An 11762-nucleotide genomic window follows, 5' to 3' on the forward strand; every position below is an offset into this window, starting at 1 on the left:
AGACGACTTTAGAGAGCCAAGCTGTACAGCAAAGTTGATGGAATCGGAAAAAGAGCAAATTCAACAGCTCTGCGTAAGAGTTACTTAGCTCTTATGACCCCATTTTGCCCAATTTAAATTCTGACTTTGAAAACAAAGGCCAGGCCTGTTTTTATTTCCTAGCTCAGTAAATGCTATAGTCTTAGTTCTTATCTCTAGCTCTACTATTCCTGTTAACTATCTATCTCAAATGCCGATGACTAAAAGCTATACTGGTAAATTACCACAGAACATTTTTATTAAGAACCAAACTTTAATATTTCAAGGACATCCCAAATGAGTTACCGGTGGGGTTATAGAAGCTCCCACTCATACGCCACAACAGCAAGAATCAAGAATTCTGAAAGTTAAAGCAATGACCTCTTTGGATACATATAAACAATATATTAAAGGATGTCAGAAAGTGCAAAAAAGGAGACATTCAGCGCAACAAAAACAAGCAGCAGGCTGATTGTCCTAACAAAAGGGCAGGGAAACTCCTTCTGGAGTTAAAGTCCCAGGAAACAGAACGGCCTCAGGCAAAAAGAGGTCCAGACATGGGTTTTGATTCTTATTACAACTAGTCAAAGGCAAACTCAAACAAAAAACTGAGGTTCAAATTTCCCATGACTGTAGTAGGAATTTGCAACAAAGAGAATCTTTAACCAAACGCCTCATTTGTAGGCTGAGCTAGAAGTCAGCAGTGAGACTTAGCCAGTGAATCTGGCCCCAGGCTGGCATTTCTGCACCTGAGCTCTGAGCTCCTCAGGAAGGACGGCCTGGAATTGCTCCTGCACCAGCATCTCCACAATCTGCTCCTTCGTGTGAATATCAGGTCTCAGCCACAGCCTTGCAAGCACCAGGAGATGTCTGAGGACATCCCTGGGCCCGCGTGCATCCTCGTAGCGGAACCTTCTGAACATCTGCCTGAAGACTGCAGGGTTGAGAGGACTCGCTCTTGGCGGGGTCTCATCATCTCCGACACAAGCTTCATCAAGGCTCTCTGGTGGATGCCCAGAAGGCTCTTGCGGAAGCTGGGCCTGGGGAGCTGCTGGTAGGACATCTTCTGGCTCCTTAGCCACCATCTTATCTGATGGTGACGTCATTTCAGCATTCTGGACTTCTCTATTTCTTTGTGTGTCTGGGTCTCCTTCAGTCTCCATTCTGGAACTCTAGAAAAGGATGACTCAGGCTCCTAGGGAGAAAGAGAAGTCACCGTCATTTAAAAAAAACAAAACAAAAAAACAAAAAACCCACAAAGGCTATGAAAACCACCTTAATCTCCTGGATTTGGTATAGACTCAGGTTCTATCAGCTTTTCAATTGTAAAAGGTTTTCTTTTTTTCTTTTCAGAGATGCAGACTGTTTTTATTTTTCAATTACAGTAGGTATACAGTATAGTGGTTAGATAATTACATAATTTACAAAGTGATCTCCCCAATAATTCAAGTACCTACCAGGCACCTAGTTATTACAATATCATTCACTATAGCTCCTACAATGAACCTTACATCCCCATGTAACTACCAATTTACATTTCTTAGACCCTTTGCCTTTTTCATACATCCCTTCTAATTCTCCTCCCTTCTGGCATCCAACAGTTTTCTGTATCTATGAGTGTTTCTGTTCTAATAGGTTTTCTTTATGAAGTTACTAAAAATTCTATTTCGGTTTCCCTTTGCTGAATCAATCGATACAACTGAGAAGTGTGTTAATGATTTACCAAAATGAAAAATATAGATTCTCAAAGCAGAATGAACACTGCCCTTGTTAGCTACAGTATTTTAGCATTACAAAGTATTTTACATTATGCTAAAAACTGTATGTATATGGATTTATATATACAAATGATTTGTAGGGGGGAAAAACCTTTTAAGTAATGGTTGTTTCCTCCAACCATTTTTATGGAGCATCTGTGATGTCCAAAAGCAAATTACAAAGGCGTGTTATGATGGAGAAGAAAAAGGTTTGTTCGTTTACTTGTTCATGGTCATTCCCACCTACCCCTGCCTCTTTCTTGACAAAGCAAGTGTCATTTTAGGAGCTACCATCAGGGTGGGGCAAAAGGAAGAAAGAAAAAAAGAGAGAGGAACAAGAGGAAAGAAAAGCCAAAAGGCTCTGTTAAAATCAGGATCCTAAGTTTCTCCAATCAGTGTCTGGGAAATTGAACTTTTCAGAATGTCTTTGGATGGCCGATGGCTCCAGGACTTGCAAACCAACTGTAGTGAGAAGAAAAGGGTGGGCAAATCAAATACTGGTAAGATACCAGAAAAAAAGGGGCTTTGCTTCATTTGGGTTAGGGCACCACTGTAGGAGAGAGGACATTTACCAGAAAACCATACACTATGTTAATTACATTTTTTTCCCCCAAGCAGCAGAGGAGAAACTCAAATGACAGTAAGGATTACATTAATTTCCACATCAGGGTATGTCCACCCTATGAGGTAGGTGGTTTTCAGAGATCATCTTTTTTAATTAACTACCCTTCCCCAAGAGCTAATTCCTCCGTATCTACACAGAAGCATTGACATTTAAAATCACTCCCACTTCAGGGCATCCACTGTTTCCTGGGGAACAACTAACTGACCAGCTGCCCCACATGAACTAATTGTCAGCTCCTCCTCACCTGCTCTCTGAAGCTCCCGACTCATTTTTAGGCATCTTGAATCAATCCTAGACCCTATAGTGTGATTATTCTTGGTGGTACAGCAATTCTACTCATATTATCAAATAGAAATTGTGCCCACCGCCAAAAATAAGAGGTCACTAACTACAGCGATGAAGACAAAAGCAAAATATTGTCATAACACAGGGCTGCATTGGAAAAAAAGAAAATATTTAGTCAAGGAGAAGTGGATGAAACACTGCGTGGGAAAGCAAAATTTGGGAACTGAGGTTGACCATGAACGGGAGAATCAAATGAAGTACTGTCAGCCACTCTGTGGGACACTGCAGCCTTGGAAGGAATGAAGCAGGCCCATGAGTGCTAACAATATGTGAAGATGTCCGTAACTCCAAAGTACATACCCACGCCCACAGTATCACCCCATTTGAATAAATTCAAAATACATGCACATAAGCTTATACGACCTGATCTTTCCACAAACAATACCTGGACGGTTATCAAAGAAATTAAAGTGCATTTACTTCCAAGGGGCAGGAACAGTAGAGGGAAACTTTTCATTGTGTCTTTCGGTATTGTTTTCATAAGCCAAGAGGGAGAAAACCTTTCTGAGCGAAAAACCCCTAACCCACTTAGGAAAACACCGTTTCAGTAATTTTAGTTTCCAGCACCGAGGGCTTTACAATCCTGGCTTCTGAAGTCTCGACTGTCAGTGGGTACGTTCTCAAGGTTGGTTTTGAAAGATGAACCCCACTAACAAATCTTAGCAGTTTCAGAAGACCAGCAGACACGGTGCGTGCGCGTTCATGGGCACCATTTCCCATCTGGCACGGTGCTGCGCATTTCACAGGATCTTCTCTGCGCTCTTAGCCACTCAGGTTGAACTCTAGATACGACTCTCTACTGCCCCAGTTGTCTCGAGTAACAGCTGCCGCTGCTACAGTTTGAATTTTACAGACCGAACGGCACGAGGCGGCTTTCGTTCACCCAATCCTCCCGATAACCCAGTAAGGTTACTCTCAAGCACAGACAAGCAAACTGAGGCTCGGGGAGAAGAGACACGCCTAAGGTCACAAGAATAGAAAGTAGTAGGACCGCTCAGCTGAGTAAAAAAACCTCAGCGTCTAGGGCGGGGAGCTGAGCACGACTCCTCCCACCAACATGGGCGCGGCTCAGAAGAACGAGGCCCGGCCGGAAAACGCGCTTCTTGCGGATCCGCACCAGGACCATCTCCTCCTCCGCCGATGTGAGGCCCAACGTCCCGCCACCGGGAGCAGCGGGTTGCCCCCAAGCCGACTTCCAAGGCCAGCTGGCCAACACGAGAGTCCCTAGTTCCCAACAGACGATGCACGGGGGAAGGAGGCGGACGCTGCGTTCACCTGTGCATCCACCGCTTCAGGGGGCGGAGGGACGGGACAGGGCAGCTCACCACCGCAGAGTGGGTCCACAACCAGCTCGGAGAAAGAGAGACCACCGCCCGAGAGCAGAGATTTGTAGCCCATCGCCGGAACCGGAAGTCTGTCCCTGTCCGGAAATTGGGAGTAGAGGGGGGCTAGGTTAGAGGGGCAGGGTCTCTCTAGGCTTCGGGCGGAGGGGTGCTCCGCAACTTTATGGTTTTAACCCGTGCCGGGCTTTGGTCTTCCTCAATCCCCAATCCTGGAGTCCGCACAGTGGACCTTTGGGTATAGCCTAGGCGGCTTTTCCGCTTCGTGGAAGTTCTTTGTCGTTTTGAACGGCAGTTTGCCCGGCTGCAAAACGAAAAGAGGATGAAGCGGGGAATTGAGACACTCTAGAAGCCCGTCTACAGCTGAGTCAGCGCCCCACCCAAAAGTTACACCCTGAGTCCTTGCACCACCAGAGGAAAGAAACTGAAAGAGAAGGCTGGGTGGCTGCTCTTTGGAGACAGTGGTCCTGTATGGGGCCCCGTGGAATCACTTCACATGAGGAAATGGGCACAGTCTATTAAGTACCCCTGCCTCAGTCTACCCAGGCAGAAGAGGGCATATGCCCTGCGGGCTTAACAGTTTGTCCAGGGGGGACCCCATGCATCTGGGAGGCTCAATCTTAGTCCTGTGTGCCTCTTCCCAAGGCTTTCCAATTACTGATGGTTAACTGAAATTTTTAAAGTCATACTGACGGTCAGGATGGGCCGGTAGGACAAAATGGAGGCTGGACTACAATCCAAAATGGCGGCTGAACTGCAACCCGGAAAAGACAGCTGACGTCAAACCAGCGAGCCGAAAGGGCGGGCTTTGCCAAAACGGACATCTGCATAGCAACCTAAGCCCCAGGAAAGCCACCAATGATATATTGCTGCTTTGTTCAAAGGGGACCAATCCCCAGTTCCTACGAAGAGAGCCAACCAAGAGAAAACCCCGCCATATTTCCTGCTTGTGCGCGGCTTCCCTGGCCCCACTCTACAGACTGGGGAACCTCGCCCAGGTGCACAAGCCCTAATACAGCTCTATACTGCCTAACTTTGTGGCTGATTGGCATTTCTTCCTTGATGGAGCCTAAGAAAACCTTTCACTGAGCTGGTTTGATTCTGGGTTTAGGTTGCATTTGATTGTGGGCACACACATTACATAAATATGGCACAGCCTGTAAGAAGCAGCGCAAAGATGGTAACCAAGGCAGCCTTTCTACCTTGCTCTCTCTGAACCTTGAAAGACGAAGGACTTGGCTGTTAGGAAGAGGCACTCTGGGTGGCTCATCCCACTCTTCTTTTACTGGCCTGTCCAAATGAAGCAGGCAAGGGAATTAAGAGGGACACCTCTAATGCCCTTACTGGGTTATCACCCCAAGAGCCATTGTCCTTGGGGAAGGGGTGATGTGCCTTTTGTTGACACTGCCACTGCTGAGCAGTAAGCTCCTTCCTAGATGGCCAGATACTCCAACTGGTGGTTGGAGAACCAGGGCTCCTTGCTTGTGGTCCCACCACTACCTCCCCTAGCTACTGGGGGCCCTTTTCTCACTTCTGCAATGCTGCTGCCATTTCCTCCCAGTGTTGGTTTTCCTATCGGTAAAATGAGAGGGTTGAACCAGATCAAAATCTTCCAGCTGTCATCCTGTCACCGCGTCTCCAGCACCTAAAACTGAGCATAGCCTGGACAGATAGTTGTTGAATGAATAAACAAGCGAATGAATGAACAGAGAAGGCTTGGATTTTATGATCAAGTCAAGCTGATAAAGACCACTGGGGATACAGGTGTAGTTTAACAAAGTTGGGTTTATTAACTTCATTCAGCAGGCACTCAGAAGAGCCATAGGGTGTCTCACTAATTAAAGGAAAAAAACAGGGTTGTTACAGGATTTGGAGGAAGAATGGAATTTAGGTGAAGTTGAAGCGAAGCAGTGTTGATAGGCTCAGAGCAAACCTGGCTCTGTGGAAGGCTGTTAGCATCTGGCTTGGGCTGAGAAGTGGACTCAGGGTCTTCTTTTCTTAGATACCATGAAGTTAACATAAATAGACTGCTGTGTCCAAAAATCCCTTACCGGAGGCTCTGCACCTCGGGGGTGGGGTGGGGTGGGGTAATCCAGGCTGCTTCTCTGTGTCAAATCTGGCTCTGACCCACTAGGCGAGCGGGGGATGTTTCAGTCTCACTGACATGTTTTCAAACACCAAAGTTTCTCAGCACTCTGCCTGTGGTATTATTAATTGACAAAAGCAGGTGTGACAGATTCACATTGAGAGGAGTCCCTTGACACCTCAATCATCTGGATACGAGGGCCATCAAGAGTTCCCATCTTCCCATCCCAATATGACCCCAGCTCCTGGGGACCCCTATCATTCTGGGCCCACATTAGAATGCTGAGTCAAGGCCCTGGCTGGTGTAGCTCAGTGGATTGAGTGTGGGCCTGCAAACCAAAGGATCATAGTTTGATTCCCAGTCAGGGCACATGCCTGGGTTGCAGGCCAGTTCCCAGCAGGGGACTCGAGAGGCAATCATACACTAATATTTCTCTCCCTTTCTCCTTCCCTTCCCCTCTAAAGATAAATAAATAAAATCTTAAAAAAAGAGAAAGAGAGAATGCTCAGTCAAGCCTTCAAGCCTGCTTGAGTGTACATGTCACCTCTTCAGCCAGACTGTGGGCTCATTGAGGGCCCGGCTGAAGTTTGGGTCATTTAAAAAAAAATTCTCACTGGAGGATATCTATTTTTCGGACCATAAGACACATTCCCCCGCAAATTTGGGAGGAAGTGGGGTGCATCTTATAGTCTGAAAAATATGGGTATGTTTGATTTTAATTTATTTTATTTTTTAAGACTTTAATTAATTTTAGAGAGAGGAAGGGAGGGAGGGAGAAAGAGAAGAAACATTATGTGCCAGAGAAACGTCAATCAATTGCCTCCCACGGGGCCAAACCCCAAATCTAGGTATGTTCCCCAACCAGAAATCAAAGCCACAACCTTTTGGTGCATGGAATGACACTCTGACCAACTGAGCCACCCAGCCAAAGCAAGTTGGGGTCATTTTTTTCTCTGCCCACTCCTGGCATGGAATACCAGTGGGTGAACAGTCCGTGTTCATTGAATGTAACTGTTATGGGTTTTCTAAATGCAAAGAAAAAGAAGCAGAAGGAAGCACATCAAAATGATAGCAGCAGCCACTTAAGAGAGGTGGGAATGTGAGTGATTAAAAAGAAAATCTTTCCCGAGAGACTTCTGGCCAAGATGGAGGCGTAGGTGGAAATACTGTACCTCCTCGCACAACCAAATTTAAGGACAACAAAGATTTAGAAACAAAAACACAACCAAAACAGACAGAAAACTCAACTGTACCAAAGTCTGACAACAACAAACCATTCATCCGGACCGGTAAGAGGGGCAGAGTCGGTGGCTGGTGGAGAGGGGTCACGGCAGGAAAAAGCAGCCAGACTGACCCAGGCGCGCAAGTTGCGTTTGTCAAATCCCAGATGTGGGGTGGCAACGGGCAGATCCAGTGAAGGCACAAGGCGGCTGGCCACGTGGTCACACATTCACGTGCAGATAAACCAGGTGAAAAAACGGACAGTGAGACAGGCCACACAACCCAGGGCCCCAGCGCTGGGATATAAAGCCTAAAAGCACCAATTGAAAACACTTGTGGAGGTTGAGGTGCTGGAAGAGACTCCCAGCCTCACAGGAGAGTTCGTTGGAGAGACCCACAGGGTCCTAGAACGTACACAAGCCCACACACTCGGGAACCAGCACCAGAAGGGCCCAATTTGCTTGGAAGTGGCAGAGGGGACCAAAATCTGAAGGAGAGCGGAATGAGCACCATTGCTCCCTCTCTGACTCCACCCCCACATACAGCGAGAGCCAAAATATTATGGCTCAAGCGGAAGAACAGATCAAAGCCCCAGAGCCAATACTTCTAAGCGACCAAGAGATAGCCAATCTATCAGATGCACAGTTCAAAGCACTGGTGATCAGGATGCTCACAGAATTGGTCACAAATTGGATGAAAAAATGAAGGCTACACTAAGTGAAATGAAGGAAAATGCACAGGGAACCAATAGTGGTGGGAAGAAAACTAGGACTCAACTCAATGGAGTGGACCAGAAGGAAGAAAGAAACAACCACACAGAAAAAAATGAAGAAATAAAAATTTTTAAAAAATGAGGAGAGGCTTAGGAACCTCCAGGACATCTTTAAACCTTCCAACATCCGAATTATAGGGGAACCAGAAGGGGAAGAGGAAGAGCAACAAGTGGAAAACTTATTCAAACAAGTAATACAGGAGAACTTCCCCAATCTGGCAGAGGAAATAGACTTCCAGGAAGTCCAGGAAGCTCAGAGAGTCCCAAAGAAGATGGACCCAAGAAGGAACACACCAAGGCACATCATAATTACATTACCCAAGATTAAAATAAAGGAGAGAATTCTAGAAGTAGCAAGGGATAAGGGGACAGTCACCTACAAAGGAGTTCCCATCAGACTGTCATCTAATTTCTCCAAAGAGACCTTACAGGCAAGAAGGGGCTGGAAAGAAATATTCCAAGTCATGAAATCCAAAGACCTACATCCAAGATTGCTCTATCCAGCAAAGCTTTCATTTAGAATGGAAGGGCAGATAAACTGCTTCTCAGATAAGGTCAAATTCAAGGAGTTCATCATCACCAAGCCCTTATTATATGAAATGTTAAAGGGACCTATCTAAGAAAAAAAGATAAAAATATGAATAGTGAAGTTATTAACAACCACACCTAAAACAAAAGCATACTAAGCGGACAGCTAGATCAGGAGTGGAACCACAGAAATGAAGAACACATGGAGGGTTAGCAACAGGGGAGTGGGAGGAGGAGAAGCGGGGAGAAGGTACAGAGAATAAATAGCATAGATGGTAGGTAGAAAATAGACAGGGAGGGCAAGAATACTGTGGGAAATGTAGAAGCTAAAGAACTTGTGACACGTGGACATAAACTAAAGGGGGGAATGGGAGGAGGGGGTGTGCAGGGTGGAGGGGAATGAAAGGGGGGAAATGGGATAACTGTAGTGGCATAGTCAATAAAATATATTTTTTAAAAAAGAAAAAAATCTTTCCCAAAATGAGAATTTCTACAATGTAGCCAATATTAATGTGCTGAAGAAGAAAAAGAGAATGCAATTGTTGACTCCTTTAGGATTAAAAAAAAATTGTTGACATTTTGATGTTTTAAAAATGAGAACTAACTTGTTGACATCGTATGATTAAAAAGAGAACATTGCAACACTGGTCCTTTCTTGTTTTTAAAAGGGAATCGAAGTATCGCTGCTGTGCTTCTCCAAGTGGATTGTTCTTCACACTTTAGAAAACAAAACCAGAAAATTGTTGGTGTTGACATTCTAATTACTCAAAAATTAAATTATTGACTAAGTGATTAAGAAAATTTTTATTGTATTTATTGGGGTGACATTGGTTAACAAAATTATATAGGTTTTAAGACTCTATGATTTTTCAAAGTCATCCTATATTTGGCAGCTATATGCAGAGATAAAACAGTCTTTTTAATGAGTCTTGGTTCTGGAGATTCCAGCAGAGCCCTGTTTGTGGGTACAGGCCTCAGACATTTCCTTGCTCCATGTCCGTGTTGCAAGGGGCACTGAATTCAGCAAAAGCTGCTTCATCTGTCTCATAGTAATCACAGACTTGCACAATAGCAGGTTTCAGGGGTGTCTTCTAGAAGGATGAAAGCAAAAGCTCCGTGTCTGATTGGTAACTTGTTCCACACACGTCAAGACATTGTTTTTGTGTTCTTCTGTCCTGCTCACGTGGCTAGATAGTTCAAGCATTTTCACTGTTTGTTTCACTGGAGTGAAACTGAATATCGACTTCACATCAGCAATGACCATGTTGGAGACTGGAGGGCTCCCTACGTAGCAGTCTCCATGTGGCTTCGTCTTTTATCCTTCGTTGTTGGACTTCTCCTCAGCTAGAATTCAGGCAATTCTGAAGGATGGCTGTTCTGCACTTGAGTTGTAATTTTGATGTGGTTGTGAGTGCGCATTTACCCAGCCACCCTCTTGACCGGAAGCTTTGCCTCTATGGTTTTTAAAGGATCTGAATAGATTAAACAAGAGGAAGTTGAGTGATTGATTAAATTGTTGGCCCTTTTAGGCAAGACTTCCTAACTCTCTGTTGTTTGTGTATGAGAAGGGTGTCGTAGCAGTTCTGGGCCTCCCCCTGAGGCTGGGCGGAGGGCCCCTGATAGCCCACTGCCCAGCCACAGGGTGGAATTTTACACATTTCACCGTGCTTTATCCTAACACTATTTTGGAAATTTGTCTAAGGGTCCTTCCCTGACCCACCAGGAAGAAGTAGATGCTCAGCGTTTGCAGCCCTGCTGTGCTTTGGGAAAACCTGACAGTTACACATATCACCTGGCACTCTGTCTGTCTGACTCAGTACAAGTGGTTAACACATGCTGGCTCCAGAATTCCTTCCGTCCTCCCCCACGTCCCATGACAAAGAGGTCTCTGCCCTGCTTGACGCAGTTTCTTCCTTGCCCTCACTCGGTCTTGCCAAACCAGTTCTTGAGCTTTTGTAGGAGTTGGAGGGGAGTTTTGTGGGAGAGACTTGAGATTCCAAGAGTGGTTTTAGGAGAAAAATGTGGGACAATTGTAATAGGTGGTGACAGTGGATGGGAAAAGGGGAAAAAATGGGGATTTTGCAAAGTGTCGTTGATACGATCACTTTGGAGGGCAGTTTGGCAATGGGTAATGTGGCAAATGAGCCTGCCCTCCCACTCAGCAGCTCTGTTTCTCAGAATATATATACCCTAGAGAAACTTACACATGTGCACCTGGAGATAAGACCAAGGACATTCATTGAGGCACTATTTGTAATCACAAAACAATTGGCCCTGCTGTGAATGTCCATCAGCGGGAGGAGAAGGTTGAAGAACTAGTATTGTGCCATGGGAGACACTTCAAACCCAGCAGCAACGAGCTGCAGGTGTAGAAGTCAGCCTGGCTAGACCTCAGAAACATAACGTTGGGTAAAGGAAGCAAAGTCATCCGCGTGGCATGATGCCATGCGTGTGTTATTTATTTATTTTTATTTTTAAGCACGTCAGGTGACAGTTTACATTCCACAGTATTTGTATGAGTTTCAGGCGTATAGCACTGTGGTTGGAATCAATATGAACAATCATATAATTTATGAGGTGAGTCCTCTGTCATTTCCAGTGCCCACCTGGCACCACACACAGTTATTACAATGTTACTGACTGTCTTCCCCATGCTGTACCCTACAGTCCCCCAACAGTTTTGCCACTACCAATTTGTACTTCTCAATCCCTTCACTTTCTCCACCCAGCCTCCCAACTCTCCTCCCCCCTGGCAACTCTCAGTCTGTTTTCTGTGACTATGAGTCTGTTTTCATGAATGTATTTTTAAGAACTAACACAACGCAATATATTGTTTATGGATATTTACATACACAATAAAAATATAACAGCATGGTAGAATGATAACTCATTTTATCAGTCAGGATCGGTTAGGGTCATGCTTCTATAACAAACACCCCAAAATCACAGTGGCTCATAACAAGAGTTTATTTCTTATTTGCGCTACATGTCCAGCAGGGGTCAGCAGAGGCCCTGCATCACATCGCCTCATTCTGGGACCAGGCTGACCTGTAGCCACCTGTTGCCAGAG

At 45.3% G+C, this 11762-nt stretch overlaps 1 long non-coding RNA gene across 2 annotated transcripts; it reads right to left on the minus strand.

Annotated features, from left to right (window-relative positions):
• Positions 1 to 272: 272 nt before the first annotated feature.
• LOC118977809 (uncharacterized) lies at positions 273 to 4373 on the minus strand. Of its 2 annotated transcripts, XR_005064613.1 has the most exons (3): positions 4318 to 4332; positions 4021 to 4272; positions 273 to 1213 (listed from the first exon to the last, which is right to left on the minus strand). It is a non-coding gene; the product is annotated as an uncharacterized LOC118977809 (long non-coding RNA). The 2 variants fall into 2 exon arrangements; XR_005064612.1 differs by having other exon boundaries at positions 4021 to 4373.
• Between the last annotated feature and the right edge of the window lie 7389 nt (positions 4374 to 11762).

Source organism: Sturnira hondurensis, unplaced genomic scaffold, assembly GCF_014824575.4.
Source record: "Sturnira hondurensis isolate 20B ecotype Veracruz unplaced genomic scaffold, ASM1482457v3 Scaffold0021555, whole genome shotgun sequence".
In the NCBI taxonomy this organism is placed as follows: domain Eukaryota; kingdom Metazoa; phylum Chordata; class Mammalia; order Chiroptera; family Phyllostomidae; genus Sturnira; species Sturnira hondurensis.